Genomic DNA, 13726 nt, shown 5'->3' on the forward strand with positions numbered 1-13726 from the left:
TTTGAGCATTCTGGAAACATAAAAATCTCAGCTTTCTTTTAAAAACCCGGAAACGGCTTTAAATCGCACTTTTAAGCGTTTTTAACGCATAGTATGCGTTACACCCAAATTAAACATATAAGGTTCATACCTACTGATGTATTTAGCATATTTTTATAAAATAACAGTAAGTATAAGTTTTTGAACTCAGATTTCCAGTTTTGACATTTTTAGCCCTTGTGAAATTACCAAAATACCCCTAAGGTGCATAGTTTGATATTAAATGATAAGTTTTGTATATGGGTCATACCCTACTGTTATAATATGTCAAATTAAGTATAATTACTGTATAAATCAGACCTGTAACTCAGATTCCCAATATTAACTCTTTTATAATCTTTTAAATGACCAAAATGCCCTTATGAGGCGTAAATTGAGTTTAAATTCATTCGAAGCATAATAGAACATAACTTGCTGATATTATAACATATTTAAAGCATATTATCTCAGGGAACTTGCATATGACTCTTTTGGCTACCCGTGACGCTCTTTTAGCGCTCGGTTCGGTTTATGTAACTAGTTTGCATAAATTGGCCGAAACTGGTCAAACGTTATCATTTTTGTCTCAAAATCCAGAATGTATTTAGTATACCCATATTATACAAGTATTCAAACTTGTCGGGTCTAAATCACGTTCTATCCGGTCTTCGCTTAATCGTGCGCTTAAACCGTATATTTCCTTAAAACTAACCGGTCTAATTTAGGCTTAATTAAAGACCCGTTAGTATTCTAATTGGTTATTTATACCATCGTTCCAGACTAGAGCCTTCCGGTAAATTGTACCTACGCCTACTTAAGTGAATACGGCTGAGTTATTATTATTCTTGCTATTTAAGACAGGAGCTAGCTCAGGTAAATACTCTTAACTTATTTTCCCTATTACGGGCTTGGGATACGGTAATATAAATACCGCATGGTCAGGTATGGGATTCGAAGACCAATGAGTCGGGAAATCCAAATAACCTGTTTTAATTCGTATTGCTTGACTGAAACATTGGGGGTTAATGCGACCGTGTCCTGGATATCCTTGACTCATTAAATGCAATGGCCACGACCTAAGCACGGGGTGTAGGCATACACCTAACAGATGCTTTATGCTTATAAATCGATTATACCCAATAAGGGATTCCCAATAAGGGAATAGTGGTGTGTCGGTTAATCTTGAACCGGCATAGGACCGGGCCCCGTATGTAGAGCAAGTTATGTAAAACTGATAACATGAGATATAGTTTGTCCCAAGTATAAAAGATTAATCTTGCCTTGCGCATCTTAATCAAGTGTCAAAATAGTTTTGTGCCTTGTGCGCCTAAACCAATTTTCATAAACTCTTTTCAAATGAGTCAGTTGAGTGTATTTACCATTGAAAACTAACGTATTTTCCAAAGTCTAAGTGACAGGTACAAGTACGTAATAGGCTGGAAGCTGCTCAGGGCGTAAATAAGGAATCTTGCAAGTTCTAGGCGCCTAAAGTCTGTTGAACAACATTTAAGTTTTAAGATCCGCCTGTGGATTACCTACTTTCCGTTGTAATACTTGATATTACTTTATATTCGGATTGTAATATATTTATCTTTTGCTTCCGCTGTGCATTTATAAATTGTGTTGTTTGACTATGATGTTATCAACTACGACACGATACTCCCCACCGGGCCCGCCGGTGACACGTGGAAATTCGGGGTGTGACACATACAGATGTCATTTGCAATTGTCTCATACATGTATACGGTGATGACATCCATAAGTTGTTTTATCTGAAGTCATTCTGAGATTGTGAGGCCGCTTAAACATCTAAAGATTATCGCATCCATTACAGGGGTATACGTTTCCTCGTAATCAACTGCTGGGATTTGGGAAAAAATCTTTATGTTAAAACGCGTGCCTTACATCGCAAAAACTCATTATTTACGTTTCCTTTTATTTAAAGACACCCATTTATAACCTACTGGTTTGACGTCTATGGGTGTTCGAACTGCTGGTTTGAAAACGTTTAGTTTGTCGAGCAAATTTAGTTCAACCTTAAGTCATGTAGCCATTTTGGCTATTTGCGTGCGTACACTCTTGCACACTTTCTATATACGTAATCTTTTTTTTTTCATCGATTACATCTATTGCTATAGCATAATCAAATATATCATTTTACACGTGTTTCATTACAGTTCCGTATTGTACTTATTTTGTACATAATTCATCGCGATCTCATATTTATTTGGTACTAGAGTTTCTTTTAGAACTCCATTAGCCTCTTTTGGAGTTTTGACAACAACCTTCTTTAAGGTTTAGTATGCAACCAATTCTGGGGTTTTGTATGCAACCGCTTATGGTGTTTTATGTGCCACCTCTTTTGGGGTTACAACAACTGCGTTACTCTGCTCTTTTTGTGTTTATGGGTTTTATCTTTTTGGAACCGATTTATCTCTCACAATTTATTAATATGATAATCATTTTGTGAGTACTTCCATTCGAGCAGATAAGTTTAAGCTGGTATATGTGACTTTGTCACCTTATTTGTGTTAGTGAATGCATCTTGTATTTCATTTGTTATTATTTGCAAATACACGCTCTTTCTTTTGGACTTCAGATTTGCATTGACCACTTCAGGGGTCGATATATAATATGATGCATTTTTTTATGTTACCAGTCTTTCATTTTCTTGTCTCCCCCTAAAACTGGGAATACGATGTACATATCCCATTTTATATGTTATGGTGGTGCTATTGGTACATAGGCTGCACAACAAAATATATAAAAAATGGAAACTTGGTTCTCTTTAGGAGACCAGTTGTAATGGGGAGTATTTGTGATAAGCAGTTGGTTTTGAATTGATATAATCAATCTACGAATTCCGTCTCGACTACGTATGCCTCTCACTATATTTCACATTGTACCCAACAATGGTCCCTACAATTGGGTTGTCAAAGAACAGTGTTAAACCATGTCAAAAAACAACGTTCCATAGTGTTGGGCATATGCTACATACGGGTAGCTAAAAACTCACATGTAACCATATATGAATGCCACAATCCACACAACTGTACATATCAATGGTCCCATATAAGAGGGATTGTTTGTAGGAGTTTATTGTTTGGAAGGGATAAAAATTTATTTGCCACAAAAAAACTAACTACACATATGATAAGGCATTTTGGGAGCAATGTTTTTAGATTACTTAGAGGTGCTAAGGTGCCAGTTAGCGTGTTTGATTGTTTAGCATATCATGATGCTATTTTGATGACCTATTTGTTCATGCCATGTGGTGAACGTATAAATATTCTAGTAACTTCTGGTTACTCACCATATTTGATTTAATGGAATATTGTTGAAAATTAGTATCATTTCTAGTAACTTCTAATATAGTCTTCTGGCCATATTTGCTATAATCCCATACAACATTCATGGTGGCATCATTACAATTTTCTTAGTTATGTATATGATCATAACCTTTGAATTGATCATCATCACATTCATATTAGGGAATGGATTAGAACCACAAAACTTTCATGCTTGTTGTTTCAAACTTTATATATATTCTTTAACAATTAATGATATTTGACGATGGAAATTGTTTTGCTCAATGGATTATGATATATATTTTTCTCATCACATTCTCTTCAATGAATGGAGTCAGACAACTTTCATGGTGACTGTTTCAAACCTTATATATCAAGAGCGCATTTGAGGTTTGACAAGTGGAAATTGTTTTATTCCACATGTATAACTAATCTTTTCACCACATAACATTAATTATATGACTGAATCATTAAGATTTATCAGTCCAAAATCTTACAAGCATCAATAAATTTACAATAAGCTTTAGTGAGTTTGAAACTTCGAATGTCATACTATAAATAAATCTTGATCACTATTCAATCATGTTTATAACCTGTGATCATATACACAACTTTAATTTAGCTGTTTCATTGAAGACTGTTTATATACATAAACAATGGTATATTAATGTACAAAGTCAAATTGTACAATATATAATTGATATAAGATGTCTTCTCATCAAATACAATATAATAAAATACATATAATTAATATTTCTTACTCTCATGATTGAATATTAAAATATATCAAGAACATTATTAAAAAGGTTTATGGTAATATATAAAGGTGATGATTATACAATGCATCACTTTATATTATGTCACTATAAGAAATGACTTATGACACAACCTTATGAAATAATATTTTTTTTCATCAATTGTAAGAAATATATAATTTTTTTTATTTAACATATCATCTAAATAAATTAAAGCATATAAAAGACGCAATAAATTGCAATAGTGATAAGCCTATTATTATAGGTTATGCTCTAATTTATCGACATCGTGTGCGTTAGCTTTTAAATTAGCGGTGTTCTATAAAAGACAAAGTTGATATATGATGAAAGCCATAATAAAATCATACATCTTGATTAACTGTAAGATAACATTTATAAAGAAAGATGAGTAAATCAATATATTATTTTTTTTACTACTAAAATATAGTTATAATTTGTCATCAAGCAGATTAAAAATTATATGATAACATGTCATGTCATGTAATGTCATATAAAACATCAAATTTCTTATTCTTATATATCAAATAAGAACACTATAAACATTACACTTATCGTATTGTATTTCTAGTTAAATTGTTACGAACAATCACATTAAAATTTATATGTCAAATACAAGTATAACACATCAGAAGTGAATGTACATGAACATATTAAATACTAAACATACTTTTCATAGTATAATGATCTGTCAACTATTGTATACTACAAAATCATCTCCATCAAACGTTATTATGAAATATGATCAATGCATACATAAACATATTATCTAAACAGTATAAACTATAAAGCCAACAAGTAAGAGATATAATGTGTCTATAATTTCGCACTGCAATTTTAAAATCATCATCTCTTAAATTAAATTGTAAATCACCTAATTTTCTATAAAAAAATAGTATTATTGTGACTATCCATGTTCCTAACTCCATATCATTTAGTTTTATAAATATTATGACTATTCATGTTCATAACTCCATATCATTTAATGTCATGAATATTGGGACTATTCATGTTCATAACTCCATATCATTTAACATTGTAATTAAATGGATATTAAAAATCATTAAAAGTAATAAGAATTAATCAAATTTGTAACGTAAAATGAATTAAAATTAATAAAGAATGAATTAAACTACATGATGGGAAAAAAGATATTTAATGATTTTAATTTTTAAGCATTAACCAACATCATATATATTAATAACAATAAAAGGCTATTTAATTACTAACCATAAAATATAATAAAAACAATTAATTAGAAAAACAATAAAAGGCTATTTAATTCGGCTAGAGGGTATGGGGTTCGTCCCCACCCCCGTCGAGCTCCGGCGATGCCGGCAACCCATCCCGTCCCCACCCCCGTCGAGCTCTTTTTGGTCTGTTTTCCCAGAATGGCGAGCAGAACAAGCGGAACGTCTTCATCGCACTCAAGGAACAACCGACAGGGGAGAAGGTCATCAACGGCGGAAGACTCTCTTGTAAACTATGTTTACGTCCTAAGAGTGGCTATTGATGAAATGACGTGGGTGGAAGAAGCATTGGTCGACCGTATCAACCATCTAACGGTGGGACTGGAAGGGTGTCTCCGGGAGGTCAACCTCTTGCACCAGAGGTTGAACATTCTCGCATCTCCTCCTTTGGTGCCTATAATAACCCAAAGGGCATGGAACGTGGTGCCTGAAGTCATCATACCAGCCGAGTGGTATGCCATGCACCCAAGGCCTCCTCGAGACATATTGCAAGGAGTCCCGGTTGGTGTTTCCCCTCCTCAGCAAGATGTTGAGGAAAACGAGGCCACCTTCTTCCTCCCAAGAGAGATAGAAGAATGGCTTTAACAACATCTAGGAAGAAAACCCTCGGCTAAGAGTCCTACTGCAATACCGAGAATCTATTTCCGGGATTTTGGTTCTTAATGAGAAAATAGGACTCCTTATGATGATTTTATGTATCACTAGACCTATCTAAATTAGGACTTTTAACTTTTTATTTCTTCTTTGTTTTTAATTTCCTAGGACTATGTAATTCTCTCTATGATGGTTTTTAATGAAATGATGGTTTTAAGGTTTGGATAATGTTGTAATGAATAAAACACACTCGGGATGGTGAAGGATAACAAGGGAAATGAGAAACATCGCCCCATGCACGAAAGCAGGGACATCCGACAACAATTTCTTCATTACAGTAAGTTCAGCACGGGCCGTGTCCGCCCAACACGGCCCCGTGCTGCACACTCTGCAGAAAATTGCCCAGTTCAGGTAACTGGACACGGGCTGTGTTCGCTGAACACGCCACCGTGTCCAGGCTTCTGTTTCTCTTCTTTAATTTTTGTCACTGGCACCTGAACACGGAGCCGTGCCCGGTCACCACGGGGCCGTGTCCAAGATGTCAGTAACATAAAATTTTGCTTTTAACACCGTTTTACACATTCAATCAACCTAAAAACTTAATTTTGGGACACATTGAGGACAATGTGTAATTTAAGTGTGGGGGGGGGGGGGATGCTAAAACCTTGAATCTTGCAAGTCCTAATAACAAGCCTTACACAAAACTCTGTTGGAACCGCTAATCACCCAAAAATTTTTTCAAAAATTTTCATTTTTCTTTTTACTTGTCTAAGTTTAAGTTGGGAATTCAAGTTCTAACAAGGTTATATTTTTACAAGTTTACAACCGATAGCGTCGTGATAAAAAGAACCAACATAAGAAAATTATGAAACGGCATGACAAACTTAGTTAAAATTTAATTATATATACTTGATCACATAAAAACCCTTTCTCACATATCTTTACACTAAATGCTCATTTTTCGTTTCTTGTGTGAATAGCCGCTTGGTTCGTACGACTCTAGAACTTGCCACGACAATACATTCCCGGTCCTTACCAACTTAAACCCGAGTAAGTAAATAATGGAGGCATTAGGACTAACCCTTTTTCTTTCTACACCATAATTTTTCATTATTTTTACCACCTACCCAAAATCCCCCTAGTTAACCCCTTTAAGCCTAAACCTTTTCATTTCTTAACCCAAAACAATCACCCTTTTTACCCACCTAAACCTTTTTATTCTTACCCCTTTCTTTTAGTAACAACGTTCGGTTTTCTAATGACTTACCTTAAATATATATATATATATATATATATATATATATATATATATATATATATATATATATATATATATATATATATATATATATATATATATATATATATTGATGAAACCAAATAAACAAACAAGTTCATCAAAAATAACTTTGTTTGAAACAAATGGTTCATCAAAATAAATAAAAATGTGAAAAATAAAAAGTCTTTCAAAAACCGACGTTTGTTACGCTTTTCGCCCTTTTACTAACCACTAACCCAACCACCCACCTTTAGCCCAAGCCTAACCCTTCACCCAACAGTCCTCTTGATATTTACAAAGGTATATAGTTAAAAAGGAGGAGGATTGATTGCTTGGCAAGGTTATGGTAGGAGTAAGTTCCATGCCGCTCTCGAGTGATTCACTAAAAATACACCTTCGGCCGAGTGTTGAGTGATTCCCCGTGAGGTATGTGAACTTGTATATAAATGGAATTTTAAAAAGGTATGTTATGCCTTAATAAGTAATTTGTCTTATGAAACGTTTTTAATAAATCATGACGAATAGGATTGTAAATAAATAAAAATAAAACCTAAATAAAGAATCTTGGAAATCCCGACACTCTATGACAAGCCCAAAAACTTTCTCTTCTACCCATTCCATTTGGGAGTGAAAAAACCACATTATAAAGAGTTTTGCTTGAGGACAAACAAAGATTCAAGTGTGGGGTTATTTGATGTGCACAAAATGCAACATATAAATTACATCAATTGTGGCATAAAACTAACCCTTTTTTAGTACTAATGTTGGAAAAAGTATGCTTTTGTCTTCCTTTTGTATTTTCAGGATTAAATGAGCTCAAATTAACAAAAGAAGCAAAAAGACAGCTAAATCTAACATAAATATAAGAAAAGGAACAAAAGCGGCATGCCCGACCTCCCGACAGCATCTTCCCGAGCAAAACAAAGAAGACAGAAGACTGAACATGCCCCATGCTCAGCGAGCACGGGGCCGTGCCCAAGAGTCAGCAGAAAAGACAAACTCATAGAAGCTTCTGTTGCCCACCACGGGGCCGTGCCCAGCGGACACGGGGGCGTGGTCAGCTTCCTGCAGACGCATTTATTGGAATTGCGAATTGCAATTAATGAAGAGCAAGGTTGTAAAAGTCCCGACTAGGCTCCGAGTACTCCCCGAGTACTCGCTACAAGGTAGGTTGCCGAGGCACGAGTACTCTTCTCCCAGGCCAATTACTCCCCGAGTACTCCCGAATACTCCCGAGTACCTCCCGAGTACTCCCGAATCCGACTAGGGAGCGCCTAGCGACTTTTGCAACCATGATGAAGAGAGAGAGAGTCAATGGACACGGGGCCGTGCTCAGCGGACACGGGGCCGTGCCCGAGCTTCTGTTTAGCCTATAAATAGGAGTGTTTGGAGCTCTTGCAACTCATCCCTTGGCACACCACCCCTCTCACACTTCGCCCACTACCCACCACCACCATAACACCATCATCCACCACCATCATCCATTGTCCATCGTAGAGTGTGTGAGTCATCTCGGGATCCAAGATTGATCGTAAGAGTTCTTGACAATCAAAGGCCATGTTTGCCTAAGTCTCTTACATCACTTGGTGAAGACAAGTGTTTAGTGTAATACTTTTTATTTTTAATCTTTTGCACTTTTTAATTGATTTTGTATTAATGACTTTAATTACTAGTTTCTTATGTTGAAGGTGATTCTTCCTTATCGTTTGTCCATGGTGTCTTAGCATTATTTTACTGTCTATATAAAATAAAAGATTTTCACCATTCATATCTCCACGGTCTATATGGAGGTATGTTGGCTACCTGGTCGGGGGTTAAGGGAACGGTTTGGTAAGAGTCTTGCCATTGTTCAGTGTATAGATCCTTCAAAGGACCTGGGTCAAATTTAGTAGGACCTCCTTCAATACCCAAAGGTATTGGATGGCGGGGGTCCAAACTCTTTGATCCCCTCATAAGTTAAACTACTATTAAAACTTTAACCCGGCTACTTAGGACTGTATCCCTGCTGACTCAGACTACTTAGCCGAGGGTAACGTCGCCTTCAAAAGAGGGGCCTACCACATTATGCATTAATAACTTAATTAATTATCTTTCAATAATCCGACCTATTAGGATTGTATCCTTGCTGACTCAAACTACTGGGTTGAGGGTAACGTCGCCTTCAAAAGAGGGGCATACTACAATAACTAAGATAATCTCTTAAATAAGTGCAAAAGTGCGAAAATAATTAAAGGTTACACTACACACGAGTCGGATCCAAGTGATTCATCTTGTCTATCTGTTTTTTATTTTATTTTATTTTTCAGGATTTTAGTTAGTTTTATTTTCATAGTTTATAAACCTTTTTCTAACTTTTTGATTTGATTAGACGTTGAGGATAAACCGGTACTAAAAGCTCTTGTGTCCTTGGACGACCTCGGTATCTTACCAACACTATACTACGTCCACGATGGGTGCACTTGCCCATATGTGTGTTTAGTGTTAGTAAATATCGTGTTTTATAAATTTAAAACTTGGCTAAAAAGTGTAAAAAGGGCTTAAAATATACACCTAATATATATAACACTTCACACGCATCAAGTTTTTGGCGCCGTTGCCGGGGACACAAGGATTTTAAGAAAGTTAGGAATCAACAGCCTAATCATTTTTTTCTATTTTCTTTTTAATTTTTTAGGATGATGTCATCATGGTATTCTTAGGAACTTCATGTTTTGGCTTCAATCTTTCAAAAACAACTTGGATCTAACCGATTTCCACATAAACAAACAAAGATCTTTCATAGATCTAAACATATTCACGGTGAAAAAGATTGAGAGAAGGTTTTCCAACTTTCTTTCAACTCTTTTACACTCAATGCACTCAAAACCGATAGAATCAGAGCTTGGGCCGACTTTCTACTCATTCTTGTGGTTGTGTTGGTTCAAGATCTGGATTCTATCCACGAGACTATCGATTTCGGGTTAAACATGGAACACCGTCTCGAAAGGTTTACTGGGTGGATTTGGGTGATTCCTGTCTGATCAGGAGTACCAAGTATTGACGAGGTTTCTGTTGATTAACACGTTGTCACACCATCTCGATAAAACGACAAACTATCAAAACAACCAAGTGTAAGACGAACGGAACGATCAGGACGGAATGCCGTCCGATCGGACTACCATCCGAATGGACCGTCATCCGAACGGGTTGTCACCCGAACGATTTACACCTTGGTCCCACACTTAACTTTTGTTTTCAAAATCTTGAAGGATGAACATTGAATAAAGGGCTGACCGATCGGATTACCATCCGATCGAACTACCACTCAACCATGTAATGGTCAGACTTCAACACTTAAACAATTTTCAACATGTTCAATACCAACGGATTGCCACCCGATCGAACTACTAGCCGATCGAATGACAAACGGTGGTGAACTTGTTCTCACTAAAGTGTCCAACTAATCGGGTTGTCGTCCGATCGAACAGCCGTTCGATCGACTGACCTGAAAGGTGGTGATAGTTCTATGTTTTCAAAATGCTACAACGAAAACTTTAAAAGTCAAGCCATCATACACAAACACATCCTTCTCAAAGGAGGAAACAATCCACTCGAAAGGTCACCCGATCGGATGACCATCCGAGCGGACTGTCATTCGCATGACCCGCTGTCCGATCGGACTACCATCCGATCAAACTGTTGTCTGACTCACTTACACTTTGCATCGTTTTACGCGTCGCTTATCGTTATGTTATCGTTCTGATCAGGCTAACCCTACTCTCTAGCGCTCCCTTCAATCCATCAATCGTTGTGAGTATACTCGATCCCTTTTTGCTTTATGCACTTTTGGGTGTTACATACGTTACCTATTCTAAATCACATCGAACACACTACGCAATACTTTTAACGCTAACCGTTACCGCATGTTATACGTGACTTAATGAATGCTTATTTGTTATGTTTACACATGGAATGTTGTCTACCTGCCTTAGCAACGATAGTACTATAGTTTGGACTCAGCACCTGTTCACTCAGGGGTTGTTAAGGACAATTAGTTACATGGCTCACAGTGGTGAGTGTGTATCGCGAACTGCCTTGGGCAGTCAACCCGTAGTCATTGGTATCGATAGGTTCATGTCGATAACTAACATGCCTCATTTCACACGGTGTACGTGCTGGTTATGCGTAATCTATTATATCTATTAAACTTGTATGCTCACCTTTACACTATGTGTATTGACTTTTACTTTAATGTATGTGACAGGTGCTTAGGATGCTTATTTGCTTTCTTTGCCGTGAAATCGAGGCTAGGAAAGACCTAGGTCAAAAAAGAGTAGAAGATTAAAAAAATAAAAAACATAAAAGTGGAGCTATGATTTAGGTGTCAGATCAATGAAAATATTTTGTTAGTTTATTTGTTAAATATAAAAAAAAGTAGAAGATTAAAAAAATAAAAAACATAAAAGTGGTGGGGTAGGATCATCTAGGACCATCCTCCATACCCTCTAGTTTTGTGGGATGGACCATCCTTGGGAGGACTATGACGTGGCGTCTACGTGGCGGATCATCCTCCCTTGGAGGACTATCACCATACCCTCTAGCCTTACTATTTACTCATTTCGTAAATTGAGAAAAACATAGGTAAATATACATCAACATGAATTTATGATGAGGAAATCGGAATTAATTTTATAATTAATAATATTCAATCCACATTCATAAGTTATATATTAGAACTTTAATTGAATTTATGTTATATTAATTAAAACTAAATAATATATATAACTTTAAAATATATATAAATAATATAATCAACAAGTAAATGCAAGATCATAGATATGATAATACAACTTTTTTTTTCAAGGTTTATCTATTAAACATGCATAATTTTTTTTATCAAACTATATATCAATTTCTAAACCAAGGAATAAGCTTGCAATATAACTAGCAAATAGATAAGATTAGACTTAATAAATTAATAACAAATATTTTCTCATCGGGTTTCTGTAACAAGTGTCCATGTATATATTAAACTTATATTTCCTATTTTTTTCAATACCGTGATGATCATTTATTCTAGAAAAGGTAATTGAAAATGAAAATTATGAGTAGGATTTGAACATCCCATGTTCAACCGACTTTCAAAAATCTCATTCTGGTTAACGATTATTCTTATCATGGTAAAATCAAGTTGAAAAGATAAGGCATATTCAACAAGAAACAATATAGGTATAAGAGTAGTACCTTATGTAGATAAACATGTATGGTGGAAAAAAAACTTACCTTGAAATAAATAAAGGAAATAGTATCTCCATCACTTTTCAATCGCCATGTCTACGAAATCCAATCTTCGTTGGAAACACTTCGGACCACCAAAACTTTTATCAACAAAACATCATCAACGACATTGGTCAACCGAGACTTTAATCAACGATTAAAACCAATGATGATTCGAGCATTTTCGTGCTGATAATGTGTTGTAAAACAACGGCCTAATAGCAACATCTAATATGTAAAGGATACTATAGAGAATATAGAGACAATGAGAAGTATAGAAAATTAGATAATTCTAATTCATTGAGTCTACATATATCATATATATAGATCAATACAACAACCCTAAAGCCTATTAACATTAGGTCAGGCTTGGCCTATGGGGCTGAATGTCTGCATTCATAACAAATGGCTATTTTTTATTTTTTAAATTATCTATTACCTTATCGCTAAAAACGAAATAGCGGGAGCTATTTCATCGCTATCGCTACGTAGCATATAGGTGTCTATCGCTATTGACCGTTATTCGCTATCGATAACCATGCTACTCATATACTATTTAACATTAATTATTTTGTCTCCCAGAATACCAATACAAATTCTTACGTGAGAGGTTTCTTCTTTCGTTACGAGTGTGTGCGAAAATATCAAAGACATTTTTTTTTACAATTTTTTTAAGAAAAATTGCTACTTTTTATATATGGAAAAAAATTTTTAAAAAAAAATTTGGTTGTACTGCACATGTGCACTAATACGGAAAGCCTAAACCACTTAACCCACCCCCCAAAAACCTAAACCCCCCCCCCTAAAAAAAAAAAACCTAAATTCACCCTCCCACCAAAAGCCTAACCCCCCACCCCCCACCCTCCCGAAAACCTAAAACTAAACCCTAAACATAAACCCGAAAAAAACATAACCCCCCCACCCCCACCCCCCAAAAACCTAAACCCCCCTCCCCCCACACCCAAAAACCTAATCCTAATCCTAAACCTCCAAAAAAAAACTAACCCTAAAAGCTAAACTAGAATCAAAAAGCTAATTTTAAGCATGTAATGCACATTGTAGTACATGTTATATTGCACATGTGCATTACTATAATAATAGTATTGAAAACAAGACGACACCATAAATCTTTTTTTATGTCATAAAAAATATGCTCGAATATACTTGAATGAGAGATAAGAAAATTTGTGATCTTATGGTGCCATTTTTGTTTTAAAATGATAACGTATGGAGAAATGGGAAATGTTT

This window comes from Helianthus annuus, chromosome 15 (genome assembly GCF_002127325.2).
Source record: "Helianthus annuus cultivar XRQ/B chromosome 15, HanXRQr2.0-SUNRISE, whole genome shotgun sequence".
NCBI lineage: Eukaryota > Viridiplantae > Streptophyta > Magnoliopsida > Asterales > Asteraceae > Helianthus > Helianthus annuus.